Source organism: Centropristis striata, chromosome 17 (genome assembly GCF_030273125.1).
Source record: "Centropristis striata isolate RG_2023a ecotype Rhode Island chromosome 17, C.striata_1.0, whole genome shotgun sequence".
NCBI classification, from domain to species: Eukaryota; Metazoa; Chordata; class Actinopteri; order Perciformes; family Serranidae; genus Centropristis; species Centropristis striata.
The window spans coordinates 7,727,966-7,747,373 of NC_081533.1; the positions used below are offsets into that span (position 1 = coordinate 7,727,966).

At 43.7% G+C, this 19,408-nt stretch overlaps 1 pseudogene; it reads right to left on the reverse strand.

Annotated features, from left to right (window-relative positions):
* Positions 1–2,043: 2,043 nt before the first annotated feature.
* Positions 2,044–14,248, reverse strand: LOC131990154 (uncharacterized; annotated as a pseudogene).
* Positions 14,249–19,408: the final 5,160 nt, after the last annotated feature.

Here is a 19,408-nt window from a genome sequence, read left to right on the forward strand (position 1 = left end):
CTGAAGGTATACTATGTGGGCTCGTTCTTTCTTCATTTTAGATAGAATTTTACTACGCTTAATTGGATTCAAAAGCCCATTAATATTATATGAGATGAATTTCACTTTGCAACTATAGACATACGTATTTATCTGTCCATGTAACATTAATATCCACAAAACAAAACTTAGCAGATCTACTCCCTGAACAACCAGAATATAGAAACACATATGAACAAAACAATAAAACAAGTGTGGTTCCAAGGTTGGGGTCTTTTGTAAGTGACCCTGTGCTAAGCTGAAAATAAAGCCTAGCTGTGGGGGAAGGCCTCTTCTACCTGTAGGCTGAGGGCCCCCACTGCAGCATCTGACCATTGCCAAAGAAAAAAAAAAAAAAAAAAAGAGTATCTGTGTCACTCCCATGTATATATTCTCATTCAAATAGGGAGAAAAGAATGGATGTGAAAATAATAATAAAAAAGGAAAAAGAGAAGGAAAGCCACATCTTGATCCCTGCATTTTTAGTAAATTAAACCTGGCACTGTTTTAATTCAAGAGATTGTTCAGCTCACCACCTTACTCATAACTTATAGCTCTTCTCCTGTGGGGGACAAGCCTTGTCTCCTGAAAGCACGCAGTTTCTCCCTGATGTTCCGCTCTCGCTCCTCTCCCGTCCCCCTCTGCCTCGCTCCCACCGTGTCCCAGGCGGAGCGGGACAGCTGTTCAGCCAGGCTCTCCCTAGGTGTGATGACGGTGACGGGCAGTCCTCTGTCTTTCATGTCCTTGGTTGCCTCCATCGCTGACTGGTATAGCCTCGTCTCGTCTTCGTAAAACACTCGTAGTTTAGCTGGGAACGGGGTCTGGAAGCGGATATTCCTCTGCTTTAACACGCGCTTTGCCTCGGAGTAATCTTTACGCTTTTGTAGAATAGCTGGGGGGTAATCTTGATCAAAATAAATCTGTCTCCCGTTCAAAAACACCTTCCTTTTCCCCCATGCCTTGCGCAAAACCTCCTCTTTAGTTATGTAGCGGAGAAACCTGATTATTATTGACCGCGGCTTGTCCTCTCTGTCTCCGGACGGTCTCGGGGCGTCGGGATTTTCCCTCTTGGTCAAGCAGTTTATTCTCCTGCTGATTCATCACTTTTATCATCTTGCTTAGCACCTGTTCGACATTTTGAACACGGTCCTCCACATTTTCAATTCGCATCTCTGCCTCCGCTAGCTTAGCATTGACATTGGTGAGCTCAGCTTTGATATCGTTTAGCTGTTGTTTCGTGTCTTTACGAAAGCCCCGTATCTCCTCTAAGACCCTTGTTAAGCTAGCCACGTGTGGCTCAGCGTTAGCTTCCTCATCGTGTACCTGTGCAGGAGAGCTGTTCGGGGTTTCTTCCTCGTTATTGGACTCCGTAGAAGTATTTTTCTTTCGTTCATTCTTCTTTCCCATCTTCGCCCCGTTATTCAGATCTTGTGTAGTCGAAGAATTTGTTATTTGGCAATTTAACGAGGCGAAATTAACGTTTTGTCAGGGAGAAGTTAGTTTAGGCTGCCATTCGGTGTGGTGACGTCACCGGAACCTCCATAACTCCTCTTAGGTAGGCCTTAAAAGTGTCCCAAACTATGTTGATTCCCGGTCTATCCTGGGGGTCCCCACTTCGCATATTGGTTTCTATAAATAGGTCTATGTGGTTATTGACATATTTGAGAAATTCAAATTAAATCAAATCAATTTTATTTATATAGCCCAAAATCACAAATCACAGATTTGCCTCAAAGGGCTTCACAGACTGTACATGGTACGACACCCTCTGGGAGGGAGGATAGAGAGAGACAGTTGAGAGGGAGAGAGAAACGAGAGTTCATGGAGGGCACAGCAGCAGGTGATGAAGCGTCACCATTGGCCAGTAGTGATGGTGAGTGTAGAGTGGACCAGGAGTCGAGTTGTGTCATGTATTATTGGGACATCAGAGAGAGAGAAAGAGGGCCCCGGTGTATCGTGTCCCCCGACACATTGGGCCTATAGCGACATAACTAGGGGCTGGTCCAAGGCAGGCCTCAGCCAGCCCTAACTTTTGTCAAAGAGGAAAGTTTTAAGTTTACTCTTGAATAAAGAGAGGGTGTCTGCCTCCCGTACTGAGACTGGGAGGAGCTTGATAACTGAAGGCTCTGGCTCCCAATCTAGTTTTAAGGACTTTAGGAACCACAAGTGACATAGAATTTTGGGAACGTAGTGCTCTAGAAGGGTAATATGGCCCTATGAGGTCTTTAAGATACGATGGTGCCTGACCATTTAGAGCTTTGTAAGTGAGAAGAAGGATTTTAAACTCAATTCTGGATTTTACAGGGAGCCAGTGCAGCGAAGCTAGAACAGGAGAAATATGATCTCGTTTCTTGGTTCTTGTTAGTACACGAGCCGCAGCATTTTGGACTAACTGAAGAGTTTTAAGGGATGTATTGTAGCAGCCTGACAGTAAGGAATTACAGTAATCTAACCTTGAAGTAACAAAAGCATGAACTAATTTTTCTGCATCCTTTTGAGACAGGATGTGTCTAATTTTTGTAATATTACCTAGGTGAAAAAATGCAGTCCTTGAAGTTTGTTTTATATGGGAGTTAAATGACAGAATCTGATCAAAGATAACTCCAAGATTCCTTACGGTGGTATTGGAGGCCAGGATAATGCCATCGATGCTAATTAAGTCTTTAGATAATGAGTTTCGGAGGGGTTCGGGTCCCAGCACAATCACTTCTGTTTTTTCCGAGTTTAACATTAGGAAGTTGTGGACCATCCAGGTTTTTATGTCTTTAAGGCATGCATTAAGTTTGGCTAGCTGATCAGTTTCACCTGGCCTGATTGATATATATAACTGAGTGTCATCAGCATAACAATGAAAGTTATTTGAATGTTTTCTAATTATATTACCTAGAGGGAGCATATAAAGGGTGAATAAAATTGGTCCAAGCACAGAACCCTGTGGAACACCGTGGTTAACATCAGTGCGCACGGAGGATTCATTGTTCACATGAACAAACTGGAAACGGTCTAATATGTACGATTTAAACCAGCCCAGTGCCGTTCCTCTAATGCCAATTGCATGTTCCAGTCTCTGTAATAGGATACGATGGTCAATTGTATAAAATGCAGCACTCAGATCTAGCAAGACAAGGACAGAGACAAGTCCTTTGTCCGAAGAAATTAAAAGGTAATTTGTAATTTTTACCAGTGCTGTTTCTGTGCTATGATGAGTTCTAAATCCTGACTGGAAGTCCTCATATAAACTATTGTGTTGTAGAAAATCACAAAGCTGATTTGCGACTGCTTTCTCCAGGATCTTAGAGATGAAGGGGAGGTTAGATATTGGTCTATAGTTTGCTAAAACACCAGGATCTAAATTAACCTTTTTGAGAAGAGGTTTAATTACAGCTACTTTAAATGATTTTGGCACACAGCCTGTTAATAATGACAGGTTGATTGCATCTAAGAAAGAAGTGCCCGTTAAAGGTAGAACCTCTTTAAGCAGCCTTGTTGGTATGGGGTCTAGGAGACAGGTTGACGGTTTAGATGAAGAAATCATTGAGGTTAGTTGTTGGAAAGTGATGGGAGCGAAGCGATCTAAATATTTATCAGGGTTTGTACCCGTTTCTAAGGCTCCAGGGTTTAAAGATGCCTCAGTACCAGTTAATGGCAGGAGGTAGTGAATTTTATTTCTAATAGTTATAATTTTCTCATTGAAAAAGCTCATAAAATCATTACTAGTGAGGGCTATAGGAATACATGGTTCAATAGAGCTGTGACTCTCTGTCAGCCTGGCTACAGTGCTGAAAATAAATCTTGGGTTGTTCTTATTTTTCTCAATTAATGACGAATAATAGGCTGATCTGGCTTTATGGAGGATTTTCTTATATGTTTTAAGACTGTCCTGCCAGGTTAAAAGAAATTCATCCAGCTTAGTTGAACGCCATTTCCTTTCGAGCTTTCGTGAAATTTGCTTCAGTTCACGGGTTTGAGAATTGTACCATGGAGTTAACTTTTTCTGTTTTATTATTTTCTTTTTTAGTGGGGCAATAAAATTTAGGTGGAATCACTTCCTTGAACTTAGCTACAGCACTATCAGATAGACATCTAGTGTAGAAACTCTTGCTTATTAGTGAGTAGTCCAGTAACAGGACTTCAAAAGATATTAAATTGTGATATGCTATGTTTCCCACTGCGCAGGCGGTGGCGCTGTGTATGTTTTGGTGGGGTGAAAGAGAAAGGGCCTCGTGTTGTTGTTGTTGTGGACATGGCCGAGAGAAGTTGAATAAAAAGCCTGAAACTATTGAGTTGTCGTAAGTGAACTAACATTGGTAGCAGAGGATGGCCGCCGGTAATTACAAAGTTCCACCAGTGTTTGATGAGAAGAAATCGTATGAAAGCTGGAAAAATGAGGTTGGTATATGGAGGCTGGTTACCGACTTGGATAAAAAGAAACAAGACCTTGCGGTGACCCTAGCGCTAACGGGAAGAGCGAGGGACAGCGCGCTGGAAATAGCCACAGTGGATTTAAACAAAGATGATGGCATGACTACACTTCTCATAAAACTGGACTCTGTGTTCTTGAAAGAGGAAACGGACCGGCAATACGAGGCGTACACGGAGTTTGACCGGATCTCGAGGGAAAATGGCGCTTCGATGGTGGATTACATTGTTGAGTTTGAACGGAGGTACAACAGAATTCGCCAGTTCAAAATGGAGCTACCGGATGCGTTGTTAGCATTCAAGCTGCTAGATACCGCGGGACTTAATGTTAAAGACAAACAGTTGGCGCTCACTGCTTGCGCAAGCCTCACGTTTGATAACATGTCAAGCCTTGAAGACAATCTTTGGCGATGTCTGGCCGCAGGGGGGCGCCAGTGGACTGCAGATGAGCGGAGATGCAACTGATGCTGCATACTACACAAGGTTTAGCAGCCGGAGAGAAAGTAGGTCAAATCCACAAAATCAATCAGCTGTTCAAGGCACCAATCCACTAGATAGATATGGGAGGAGATCAAGATGTGCAGTCTGCCAAAGCACTTATCACTGGGCAAAGGACTGCCCCCACAAAAATGAACATGCAAAACTAACAGAAGATGAAAGGTTGAAGAATGCAACATTACTTTGTTGTCAAAAGAAGAAGTGTCTGACACAGAGTTTTTCATGGTAGAGTCCCTTGGATCTGCTGTGATTGACACAGCCTGCACCAGAACAGTGTGTGGAGAAAAATGGCTTGATCATTATGTCAGTCAGCTGACACAAGATGAGTTGCTGAAAATGAAAGGTAGGAGGGGGGGTTGGAGGGACCAGGAGGTTTGTAAATATGGAGTAGAGCTTCTTGGGATTGGAGAATGAGGATTGGATTTTGGTCTGATAGAAAGAGCTTTTTTCAGCTGAGATTAAAGATGAGAAGGCAGCAAGAAAAGATTGGTAGTTGCGTAGGTCCTCAGGGTGTTTAGTTTTCTGACACTTCCGTTCTGCTGCCCGTAGGGGAGCTCTGGTGGCACGCACAGAGTCCGACAGCCAAGGGGCAGGGGAGGACTTGCGCACTTTCCGAGGAGTGAGAGGACAGAGTGAGTCAAGAGAGGAGGAGAGGGTGGCAAGGAGAGTGTCGGTTGCAGAGTTGGGCTGCAGAAGTGAGAAAGAGTCCGATGAAGGGAGGGATGAGAGGACAGTTGAGGCCAGAGCAGGAGGAGAGAGAGAGCGAATGTTGCGGCGGACCAGTGCAGTATCTGTCGGTGAGGACAGACAGTCCGATCGGGAGAGTGGGAGGGAGAACTTGACATAAAATGGTCAGAGACGTGAAGTGGGGTTACAGAGAGATTGGTAGTCGAGCAACTCCTGGTGAAAATGAGATCGAGGAGGTTGCCAGCTTTGTGAGTAGGGGGTGATGGAGTGAGCAAAAGAGCGAAGGAGGAGAGTAGAAGTAGTAGGTCAGCTGACTTCTCGGGCTGGATGTTGAAGTCCCCGAGAAGGACAAGTGGTGGACCATCTTCAGGGAAGTTTGACAGTAGGACGTCAAGCTCCTCCAGAAATTCTCCAAGGGGACCAGGTGGGCGGTAGAGAACAACAATGGTTATTGGTGAGGGAGAGGTTATGGAGACAGCGTGGAATTCAAAGAACCGCGGAGAGAACTGTGGGAGTGGATGGAGGGAGAACTTCCAGTCACGGTTGATAAGAAGACCTGTTCCTCCACCCCTACCAGTATGTCTAGGAGTGTGGGAGAAGGAGAAGGCAGCAGAAAGAGCTGCAGGAGTGGAGGAGTTGGTTGGTGTTAACCATGTCTCAGTGAGGGCAAGGAAGTCCAGTGATTGCTGAGCAGCAAAGCCAGAGATGAACTCAGACTTGCGACATGCAGACTGACAGTTCCAGAGTCCACCCTTGACGAGGCACTGAGTGTGCTTGGAGCGAGCAGGGTGCACAAGGTTGTGATAAGTGCGACAGGTTGTGCGAGGTCTGAAGAATCTTCTAATTGAAACTCGAACTGGGATTGAGTACGTTGTCATGGTCAGGGCAGGAGGTACAAAGATGGTGCAAGGGGCCAAGCCACTGTGAAATTTTTTCACAATCTTAAATCAAAAATACATTACCAGAGACTAGGAGCTAGGTTAAGTCCACACAAGATAAATGCACTAAAAGATTCCAGCTAAATTTCACAGTTTTTAAGGGGCTGGCCACTCCCAGATACTTGAAGACAAAAGCCACTAAATAGCCAATCAACAGATAAAGTGGCTAGGCAGTAGAGCTCTGAAAACTAACCTTAACTTTAAACTTAAACCAAGCAAATAAAGCAGAAAGCCCAGCAGCAGAGACACAAACTTAGGCAGAAACAATAGCAACCTTAAGTAGAAGAACACTAAGCAGCCTTTAAGCACAACAATTAAAAATCTTAAATCAAAAATACATTACCAGAGACTAGGAGCTAGGTTAAGTCCACACAAGATAAATGCACTAAAAGATTCCAGCTAAATTTCACAGTTTTTAAGGGGCTGGCCACTCCCAGATACTTGAAGACAAAAGCCACTAAATAGCCAATCAACAGATAAAGTGGCTAGGCAGTAGAGCTCTGAAAACTGACCTTAACTTTAAACTTAAACCAAGCAAATAAAGCAGAAAGCCCAGCAGCAGAGACACAAACTTAGGCAGAAACAATAGCAACCTTAAGTAGAAGAACACTAAGCAGCCTTTAAGCACAACAATTAAAAATCTTAAATCAAAAATACATTACCAGAGACTAGGAGCTAGGTTAAGTCCACACAAGATAAATGCACTAAAAGATTCCAGCTAAATTTCACAGTTTTTAAGGGGCTGGCCACTCCCAGATACTTGAAGACAAAAGCCACTAAATAGCCAATCAACAGATAAAGTGGCTAGGCAGTAGAGCTCTGAAAACTGACCTTAACTTTAAACTTAAACCAAGCAAATAAAGCAGAAAGCCCAGCAGCAGAGACACAAACTTAGGCAGAAACAATAGCAACCTTAAGTAGAAGAACACTAAGCAGCCTTTAAGCACAACAATTAAAAATCTTAAATCAAAAATACATTACCAGAGACTAGGAGCTAGGTTAAGTCCACACAAGATAAATGCACTGCCTACCTCAAGGACCGCACCTTCCGTGTAACTTGGAGGGGTTCTGTTTCAGAACCCTGTCTACTCACCACAGGGGTCCCTCAAGGCTCGGTCCTTGGTCCGCTCCTCTTCTCGATTTACACCAACTCCCTTGGCTCCCTCATCCACTCGCATGGCTTCTCCTATCATAGCTATGCCGACGACACCCAGCTAATCTTCTCATTTCCCCAGTCTGAAACACGTGCAGCAGCACGTATCTCTGCATGTCTGGCCGACATCTCCCAGTGGATGTCCTCGCACCACCTCAAACTCAACCTGGGAAAGACTGAGCTACTTTACCTCCCAGGGAAGGGCTCTCCCACCACTGACTTCCACATCACTGTCCAGGACACAGTGGTTGCCTCCACAGAAACCGCCAAAAACCTTGGCGTAACTCTTGACAACCAACTGTCCCTCTCAACAAACATCACCGCCACTACCAGATCTTGCAGATTCTTGCTGCATAACATCAGGAGAATCCGCCCGTTTCTCACCCAGAAGGCAGCTCAGGTCCTGGTCCAGGCACTGGTCATCTCACGCCTGAACTACTGCAACTCCCTCATGGCAGGTCTGCCTGCCAAAGCCATCCGACCTCTACAACTCATCCAGAATGCAGCTGCTCGATTGGTCTTCAATCTTCCCAAATTTTCACACACAACGCCCCTCCTCCGCTCCCTCCACTGGCTACCAGTGGCTGCGCGGATACGCTTCAAGACTCTAGCTCTGGCGTACTCTGCTGCTAACGGTTCAGGTCCTACTTACATCCAAGACCTTGTCAAACTCTACACTCCTGCCCGTCCTCTCCGCTCTACATCAGCCAAACAGCTGGCGACTCCCACCTTGCGTGGGTCAACTCGCCTCAAAACCACTTCCAGACTTTTCTCTGTCTTGGCTCCCAAATGGTGGAACGAGCTCCCCACCGACATCAGGACCTCAGACAGCCTGTACATCTTCCGCCGCAGGCTGAAGACCTATCTCTTCCAACAATACCTCGGTTAAGTCAAGGTCACCTAACAGATATATATTTAATAAAAAATAAAAAAAAATAAAAAAAAATTCTTATTCTTATTCTTTTCTCTTCTTTTCTTTTTTAACATATAGCACTCCTGTAGCAATGACAGTTAGCTCTTAAAGTTATGTACTTACTCGATTCCTATGGTCTATGTCTAGTACCATCAGGTTGAATGCACTTATTGTAAGTCGCTTTGGACAAAAGCGTCTGCTAAATGACATGTAATGTAATGTAATGTAATGTATGAAAGCTGGAAAAATGAGATTGGTATATGGAGGCTGGTTACCGACTTGGATAAAAAGAAACAAGACCTTGCGGTGACCCTATCGCTAACGGGAAGAACGAGGGACAGCGCGCTGGAAATAGCCACAGTGGATTTAAACAAAGATGATGGCATGACTACACTTCTCATAAAACTGGACTCTGTGTTCTTGAAAGAGGAAACGGACCGGCAATACGAGGCGTACACGGAGTTTGACCGGATCTCGAGGGAAAATGGCGCTTCGATGGTGGATTACATTGTTGAGTTTGAACGGAGGTACAACAGAATTCGCCAGTTCAAAATGGAGCTACCGGATGCGTTGTTAGCATTCAAGCTGCTAGATACCGCGGGACTTAATGTTAAAGACAAACAGTTGGCGCTCACTGCTTGCGCAAGCCTCACGTTTGATAACATGAAGTCAGCCTTGAAGACAATCTTTGGCGATTTCTGGCCGCAGGGGGGCGCCAGTGGACTGCAGATGAGCGGAGATGCAACTGATGCTGCATACTACACAAGGTTTAGCAGCCGGAGAGAAAGTAGGTCAAATCCACAAAATCAATCAGCTGTTCAAGGCACCAATCCACTAGATAGATATGGGAGGAGATCAAGATGTGCAGTCTGCCAAAGCACTTATCACTGGGCAAAGGACTGCCCCCACAAAAATGAACATGCAAAACTAACAGAAGATGAAAGGTTGAAGAATGCAACATTACTTTGTTGTCAAAAGAAGAAGTGTCTGACACAGAGATTTTCATGGTAGAGTCCCTTGGATCTGCTGTGATTGACACAGCCTGCACCAGAACAGTATGTGGAGAAAAATGGCTTGATCATTATGTCAGTCAGCTGACACAAGATGAGTTGCTGAAAATGAAAGACATAAAAAGTGCAAGACCATTCAAGTTTGGCGATGGAAGAACTGTCCTTTCAACAAAGAAAGTGAAAATCCCAGCTGTAATAGCACAAACTAGATGTCAAATTGAGACAGAAGTTGTCCCACCAGATATCCCGTTGCTCTTAAGCAAAACTTCACTGAAAAGAGCAGGTGCAGTATTGGACATTGAGAATGACAAAGCCACAATGTTTAAGCAACCTGTGAAACTTGAACTGACATCGTCAGGACATTACTGTGTGAACTTGAGGGATGAGAGTAACCCAGATCGAATGGACATCCAAACTGAAGAAGACGTCCTCATTGTGACAGAAAGCATGACAACACAGGAAAAACAAAAGATCCTGTTGAAACTGCACAAGCAATTTGGACATGCCTCAGTTGACGGACTGAAAAAACTACTGACCTGCTCAGGTAATAATGATGTGGAGTGCACCACAATCCTGAAAGACATTGTAAAGAACTGTGAGACATGCATCAGATACAGTAAACCTAAGCCGAAGCCAGCAGTAGGGTTACCCATGGCCTCAACCTATAATGAAACTGTAGCTTTGGACTTACATGAGCTAGAACCAGGAGTGTGGTCTCTGCACACTATTGACCACTTCACACGCTTCAGTGCGGGTAGTGTTATTACCACCAAAAAACCCAAAGAGATAATAAAGCACTTTATTCACTGCTGGATAAGTGTTCATGGTCCTCCACGCAAACTGTTCACTGACAATGGCGGTGAATTCAACAACGAAGAAATGAGTGACATGGCTGAAAACGTCAACATTGAAGTGAAAACGACTGCAGCTTATAGCCCATGGAGCAATGGACTCTTGGAGAGGCATAATCAAACCCTCACTGAAATCCTGTTGAAAGTAAAGAAGGACAATGGATGTGACTGGAAGACAGCCCTAGACAGGGCACTGATGGCAAAAAACTCTATGCACAATGTGCATGGCTACAGCCCCTACCAGCTAGTGTTCGGGCAGAACCCAAACCTTCCATCAGTTCTTACTGACAAGCCACCAGCTCTAGAAGGGACTAGCGTGGATACTTGGATAGCAAAGCACATCTCAGCATTACATGCTACAAGGAGAGCATTTACAGAAGCGGAGTGCTCTGAGAGGATCCGAAGAGCCCTTCGTAAACGACTACGACCGACTGATGACAGATATGAAACAGGGGATAAGGTTTACTACAAACGGGTGGATTCTACAGAGTGGAAAGGTCCAGGTGTGGTCATTGGCCAAGATGGTGTGGTGATATTTGTTCGCCACGGGGGCACTTATGTTCGTGTACATCAATCTAGACTTCGAAAGGTTGATGGCTCACAAGCCATTCTGAGAGAGAGAGACAATCAGTTGATGGGAGCTGAAAATGACACAATACCAGAAACTGGACCCAAGGAAAATAACAATAACACCGAACACGACAGTGAGGAAGAGGCTGATGCTAACAATGACCCCCTTAACAGATTAACACACCCTGGAGATGGTAATCATGGACAATCTAATTCATCACAAACACACTCAAACACTACTTGTGAAGGACTTAAGCTGACAACTGGACAATTAGTAACATATGCAGACAGCAAAAGTGGCCAAGCACACACTGGAAAAATCATCAGCCGGGCAGGAAAGGCCACCGGAACATTAAAAACTGGTACAATCTACAGTACACAGATCCTGAGGAAATTGCTGGCACCACGGGATCAGTTGACCTAGGACAAGTAGACAATCTTCAGGTGGTTCCATCAGAGCATGCTGAGCTATGTGCAGACTGCCGTACAGAGGATATACTGATTGTGAATGATGATGCCTTCATGCCAGCCAAACATGCTGAACTTAGCAACTGGAAACAGAACGAGGTGTTTGAAGAGGTGAATGATGAAGGTCAGAAATGCATCTCTACACGGTGGGTGTGCACACTCAAGGACACACCTGATGGTGTTGTACCCAAAGCCAGACTAGTTGCAAGAGTAAAAATGATAATGGCTGTTATATGTCAAAAGAAATGGCAGCTGAACTCCATGGACATTAAAGCAGCCTTCTTACAAGGTAAAGAGTTAACCCGAAATGTCTACATCAGGCCTCCACAAGAAGCTCAGTGTAAAGGAACTCTTTGGAGGTTGAAGAAGTGTGTTTATGGCTTGGCAGACGCCTCTCTGTACTGGTACAACAGGGTGAGAGACACCATGCAGCAGGCGGGAGGTACCATGTCAAAAGTCGACCCAGCAGTGTTCTACTGGTTGGATGACTCCTGCAATGTGACGGGAGTCCTTGGTTGTCAAGTGGATGACTTTATCTGGGGAGGTTCAGAAACGTTCTATACAAAAGTCATCCCTCACTTGAAAGCTGCCTTTCAAGTTGGACGTGAACAACACAACAGCTTCAGCTACACTGGAATAGAGGTTCACTCTGTGGAGGATGAAATACAGGTGCAGCAATGTATGTACATAAAAAATCTCCAACCCATTCCTGTGGACCCAACCAGAGCCACACAGCGAGAGGCCCCCCTAACAGACACTGAAACAGATTTGCTAAAATCCAAGATTGGGCAAATATTGTGGGTGGCTCGACAGAGCAGACCTGACATCATGTGTGACATATCCATCCTGGCGTCCAGTTCAAAGCATGCTACTGTTCAAACTCTGCACTGTGCAAACAAACTGATCAGAAAACTGAAATCAGAGGAGGTGACTTTGAGGTTTCAGTACTTGGGAAAAGACAGCTCCCTAAAACTGGTGGTGTTCAGTGATTCATCCATGGGAAATCTTCCAGACGGAGGTACTCAAGGTGGACACCTAATCATGCTCATGGGAGAGGGTGGAAGATTCTCGCCTCTATGCTGGCAGTCAAAGAGGATCAGAAGAGTTGTTCGTAGCACTTTAGCTGGAGAGACTTTGGCGCTTGGGGATGGAATCGACAGTGCAGTTTTCTTAGCTACACTCTACTCAGAGCTCACCACAGGTGACTGCACATGCAACAATATGCACATTGTTTGTGTGATGGACAATCACTCTCTTTTTGATGCAGTCAGGTCTACCAAATCAGTCACAGAAAAGAGACTGCGGCTTGAAATCAGCAGTATCAAGGAGCTCATCAACTCTGGGACTATTCAGCAGATCACATGGTCAACTAACAAGGAGCAGCTTGCTGACTGCTTGACAAAGAAGGGGACGTCTGCACTTGTTCTGCTGAGGGCTCTCAGCGAAGGTGTATGGCAGCTTAAAGACTATATGGACTAAACAGAGACTTTTCCACTGTTCAACTCTAGTTATTAAAGCTAAAACTCCAAACCGGTTTATCTGTTCAAATCAAATGAAAAAGGGAAAGAAATGTTTCTTTGCACTGTTTTTCTTTTAAGAGAAAAGGGGAGTTTGTTATATGCTATGTTTCCCACTGCGCAGGCGGTGGCGCTGTGTATGTTTTGGTGGGGTGAAAGAGAAAGGGCCTCGTGTTGTTGTTGTTGTTGTTGTTGTTGTGGACATGGCCGAGAGAAGTTGAATAAAAAGCCTGAAACTATTCAGTTGTCGTAAGTGAAGTAACAAAATAATGGTCTGATAACACAGGATTCTGTGGGAAAACTATTAAATGTTCAATTTCAATCCCATACGTCAGCACAAGGTCGAGGGTGTGGTTAAAAGAGTTAGTGGCTTCATGAACTTTCTGATTAAAGCCAATCGAATCTAGTAAGGAGATAAAAGCACATAAAAGCAAAATCATTATCAACGTCAACATGAGTATTAAAATCACCTACAATAATTACCTTATCTGTAATTAGTACTAGACTTGATAAAAATTCAGATAATTGTGATAAAAATTCTGAATATGGACCGGGAGGCCGGTAAACTATGACAAATAGGATTGGCTGTTGGTTTTTCCAGGTTGGGTGTGAAAGACTGAGAACAAGGCTTTCAAATGAGTTATAGTTTAATTTAGGTTTTGGGGTAATTAGGAGGTTTGACTCATATATCGCTGCAACTCCTCCTCCTCGGCCTGTGCCACGAGGGATATGAGTATTAATGTGACTAGGAGGAGTAGATTCATTAAGGCTAACATATTCTTCATCACGCAGCCAGGTTTCAGTTAGACAAAGTAAGCCAATATTGCAATCTGATATTAACTCATTTACTAATAAAGCTTTAGATGATAAGGATCTGATGTTTAAGAGTCCACATTTAATTATTTTGGGTTTTTGTTTATTTGCAGTTGAAGTTTCAATTTTTATCAGGTTATTTTGGGTAACTCCTCTTCTGTTAGAACCTGGTTTAAGTAACTTAGCTTTGAGAGGACGGGGGACAGACACAGTCTCTATGCGGTTTTGGGTGGGTGACTGCTCTAAGGGAAGCGCAGAGAAGTGTTTGACACTGCGACTCTGCCTCCTGGTCTCAACTCTGACTTGTCACGGGTTTGGACCGCTAATAAATATTAGTGTGTTACTGAGTGGGGAGAATCTATTGGAGACGTGAAGCGGTTGGTGGTTAACCATCGTGGGCCTCGGCTTCTGACTATTCCCCCTTCGGACATTCACCCAGCCGTCCGGCCGCTCGGGAGGTGTCGGGAAACGGTTCGCTACGCTATGTCGGCTCGCACCAGCTAAGGGCGACTGGCTAACTGCTGCAGTTAACTTTACCGAATTGGTTTCCATGGTGCGGAGCCGCACTTATAGTTCACTAAGCCTCGCCCCCAACACAGCTAAAGCACTACACTTATTACAGGTACCATTATCATTAAAGGAGGCTAAGCAGTAACTAAACATTTGACACACCGGGCAAGAGAGAGCAGGAGAGTGAGGGGGAGAAGACATGGTTAGCATCTAGGCTAAGTAGCTAACACAATTGAGTAGTATCAGACAGATAAGATTAGCGATAAAGTTGCTACAAGGAGCAGATAGATACAAGTGCTTAAGTAAAACTAGCGTATGTATAAATGAAGCGGTCAGGTATCCGCTATAATGTGTAACTTTAACAGAGTTAACTGTATATAGCAAGAGCAGCGAACAAGCACAGCACTACGAGCACACACAGAAACACCGGAAGTGACACAATACGCTCACCTTAGCCAACAGCATCCATTAAAAATTTCCTATTCATTCTCCAGATCCTGTGGGTCTGTTTGTTTTCTTTTGGAAACAACTTGCATGTGACAATAGCATGATCAGATATTACAATGTTATTGATTTTGACTTTTTACTACTCTCTCTAGTTCAAACCCCGAAATAAACAGATGATCAATTCGACTGTAGCTATTCTGCGCATGTGAGAAGTAGGTGTAATCCGTTGTATTAGGGTGTAAGGTCCTCCACACATCCTGAAGGTCGTTAATAGATAAGAAATTTAGGAGTTTATTTGGTGGGTTTACCTTTCTGGTTGTTGTTGAGCTGTCCTTTGAACTAAAGATATTATTTAAGTCTCCCCCCGAATATAATGATAAGCATCCTCCTGTAGCCCGTTTACATCCGGCCTTCTATCTTGACATGTTTTTTGACAGTGCCTTCAGGTTGGAGCAGTACAGGCGGCAACCTCCGTGTCTCAGCATGGAGTGTGTGTAGGCATACAAATATTTACTTTGGTGCCACCCAGTGGTGGTATCAAGAAAATCACTGTTACTACTACTGCAACTACAGTTCTACCCAGGCGGCAACCTCCGGGTCTGAGCATGGAGGCAAACCAGGAAGTGCCTTGAGCTGCATTCTACTGAAAATTCCAGCAGGGGGCGCTAAGTTTGGCTGCAAAAAAAAATCTGTCCATTCATTTCAATGCAAAATGAGAAAACTTCTCACTTGATTTATTACCTCAGACACTATGGTCTCAATCACTAGTAAAAAATCTTCTTCAAGACAATTTGATGTTAATAATTCAGATAATGGCCCCATTTAGAAAAAAAATAGAAGCTAGAGAATCGTATGATTTGGGGCGTGGCTACCTTTGATTGACAGGTGGCTAACAAGGTGAGCCATTCATCAGGAGAGAAGCAGAACAATGCATATCCACGGCAACGTGTCAATAAAGTTATATATAACGTTATATAGATATGAAAAAGGACATTTAGCGGTTTGGTCTCATAACTTTGACCCTTTCACTGTATTTTCACTTAATGACAGTTTATTTGAAAGTTTTGTTCATTAAATGTCTTGTTCAGCGTTTGGTTGGACTAACAGACACTCCAAGGAGTCGCTGCTCAGTTTTCTGAGGTCAGTAACATACATTTTGTTTTTATTTTTTGCTAGCCAAAATAACATCCCAGTTAATGCTCCAGTTAATGCTAACATGAATTAGCAGCGACTTCTCTCAGTCAGGTTGAGGTGTAGAGAGGCTGTAGTCAGTGATCAGATCCCTCTCCTCCTCCGCAGTCCAGATATGGTCTGCTCCCCGTATCGGAAACAAGATGGCGATGAGTGTAACGCTGAACTTGATGCTTCCAACGGGCCACAAACCAATGGGTGATGTCACGGTGACTACGTCCATTATTTATATACAGTCTATGGTGCAGTAGTGAGGAGAAGCTTTTTCCACCTGACAACACCAAGACCAAAGCCTACCAGCCTCTGAGTGACCTGGAGAGAGCTATTCATGCCTTCATTACATCTCAACTGGACTACTGTAACACTCTCTACACCGGCATGGATCAGTTGCCCAGGTCCAGGTTAAAAACAAGCCCCAGAATTTGGACCTGCCCCCCCCCCAGTCCCTGAATGTTTTTAAGTCTCACTTAAAGTTTTCCTCTTGCAAGTAGAATAGTGCCCCCTAGTAATCCCTCAGTTTCCTTTAAATGATCCCTTCTTCTTTTAATTTATTTTAACTCCTGCAGGCAATGTCTTTTAACCCTTTTTGTGTCTTTCACCTTTGTCAATCCTGTATTTTATTGCACTTTATGCACTTTTATGTGAAATAATTAAAAGTTTTTGCGGTCATAGGTCAAATAAATCTTTGTGATTGTTGAGCATAAAATGACATCATCAGTACATGTAGAAGTGTCATATCACTTCCCCACCTAAAACATTAAAGCAGCTTTTCCTCAGTTTAACCCTTTGTGTGGTTACTGCAGTCAGGCTCTGTAGGGCAGAGTATTCCTCCAACAGACTAGAAGCTGGACCATCAAGAGACAAAGGATGTAGTCTGGGCCATCAAGGGGGGCCGAATCTAATGCTGGGCTTACACCAAAAGATTTCCACAGTCCCAGACTAAAAGCTGAAAGTCTTTAGTAAATCTAGGAGTTTTACTGAAGTCACGGCGCTCCCGTCATCTCCATGGTTAAGTTTAAGGTAGTAATCTGCTCTGTTTCATATCAGTCTTTTCCTAGTCTTGGGTTTGGATCATATCAAACATGTTTGTTATTATCTCAAGTCTCAGTGACGTAACACAATCACCAACCAATAGATGGGCGGGGGAAAGGTCCCCGGTTCCAGACTGGCCAGTAAAACCACTTCCACAGGAAAAAGAAACATCACAATAATGTTAGTTAGCTCAGTCCTCAATAAAAATATACTGATGTCATATATCTATCTGGCTGGAGCCAAAAGTTGCTTCTCCTCCATTTAGTAAGTTTTTACTAAGAGCATGATGGGAAAAAATTGCATGATGGGAAAAACTGCTAAAAGAATCTAGTTGTAGTCTTGTGTCTGTCTAAAACCTCAGTCTGAGACTCCTCTCTCTCCTCCTCTTTTCTCTCCTTCTCTCTCCTCCTCTCTCTCTCTAAAACCTCAGTCTGAGACTCCTCTTTCTCTCCTCCCCTCTCTCTCTCTCTCTCTCCTTCTCCTCCTTTCGCTCTCTCTCCTCTCAATTCAATTCAGTTCTATTGGCTTTATTGGCATAACATAACACTGCACATATTGCCAAAGCAAGCGTCAGAAGTAAAAAAAAAAAAAAAGATAACAGTAAGGAAAGCAATGTTTACAATAAATTAATTATAATTATATTATTCATTTTAAAGGAATGAAGAAAAGAAAAACGAATAACAATAAAAGAAAACAATATTTACAATCATTGAATACCAATCAATCTATCATTCATTCAATCTAACCGTCCCAGCAAAGAAGAAGAAAAAAATAAAATAAAAATAAAAACAAAACAAACAACAGCTGTGTGTCACTCGCTGTCCCTCAGTGTGTGACAGGCAGAAACATAGACTGCTGCTAATCTACAGCTCTGTGACTTTTCCTCGAGGAGGAGCGGCACTTTTTCCTCATCTGACCATTAAAAAAACTTTTTTTTTTACAGATTCAAAGTTTTGGAAATATGTTTCTCTAATTAGTTTATATTTTTGGCATTTGGTGAGGAAGTGTAGCTCTGTCTCAGGCTGACTGAGGCTGCAGTGGCAGCACAGCCTCTGCTCTGCAGGGAGCAGCTCTTCCTGTGCCTCCCTGTTTCCACAGCCACTCTGTGTTCACTCAGTCTGGACTTAGTCAAGGTTCGTCTCAGCTGTGGATCCGTCACCGTGCTCAGATAATCTGCTATGGTGTACTGTCGCTTCAGATCCAAGCAGCACTGCATTTTGCTCTGTGTTTTGATTTGTGTTTGCCAATAGGTGATGTAGTCTTGTTTTAGGAACCTGGTCTCACAGGAATCCGTGAAATAGCCACAGATTCGCTTAACTCAAAATCCGTGGAATAGCCACGGAATCACTCACATTTCTGTGAAACTGACACGGATTTCGCTACAATGCAAGTTAATGAGTCATATCCCGTGGCTATTCCATGGATATTTTTTCCTATTGGTTTGTTCCAAGTCACGTGACTTTTAAGGTTCCGGCGATCAGAACAAAAAACATGGCGGACAGTTCTCTCATTTTTAGAGAAAAAAATCAATATTTTGACTTAGTTTCTGCATAAAAATGGATTTTGACTGTCATTACATTACATTACATTACATTACATGTCATTTAGCAGACGCTTTTGTCCAAAGCGACTTACAATAAGTGCATTCAACCTGATGGTACTAGACATAGACCATAGGAATCAAGTAAGTACATAACTTTAAGAGCTAACTGTCATTGCTAAGGAGTGCTATATGTTAAAGAAGAAAAGAAGAGAAAAGAATAAGAAATTATTATTATTTTTTTTTTTAAATATATATATTTGTTAGGTGACCATGACTTAACCGAGGTATTGTTGGAAGAGATAGGTCTTCAGCCTGCGGCGGAAGATGTACAGGCTGTCTGAGGTCCTGATGTCGGTGGGGAGCTCGTTCCACCATTTGGGAGCCAAGATAGAGAAAAGTCTGGAAGTGGTTTTGAGGCGAGTTGACCCACGCAGGGTGGGAGTCGCCAGCTGTTTGGCTGATGCAGAGCGGAGAGGACGGGCAGGAGTGTAGAGTTTGACAAGGTCCTGGATGTAAGCAGGACCTGAACCGTTAGCAGCAGAGTACGCCAGAGCTAGAGTCTTGAAGCGTATCCGCGCAGCCACTGGTAGCCAGTGGAGGGAGCGGAGGAGGGGTGTTGTGTGTGAAAATTTGGGAAGATTGAAGACCAATCGAGCAGCTGCATTCTGGATGAGTTGTAGAGGTCGGATGGCTTTGGCAGGCAGACCTGCCATGAGGGAGTTGCAGTAGTCCAGGCGTGAGATGACCATTAGATCGCTGGCTTAAATAGATGGATTAATGTGAGGAGATCATTGCAAAAGTTTTCAATTTCATCAGAGTCAGATGTGCTA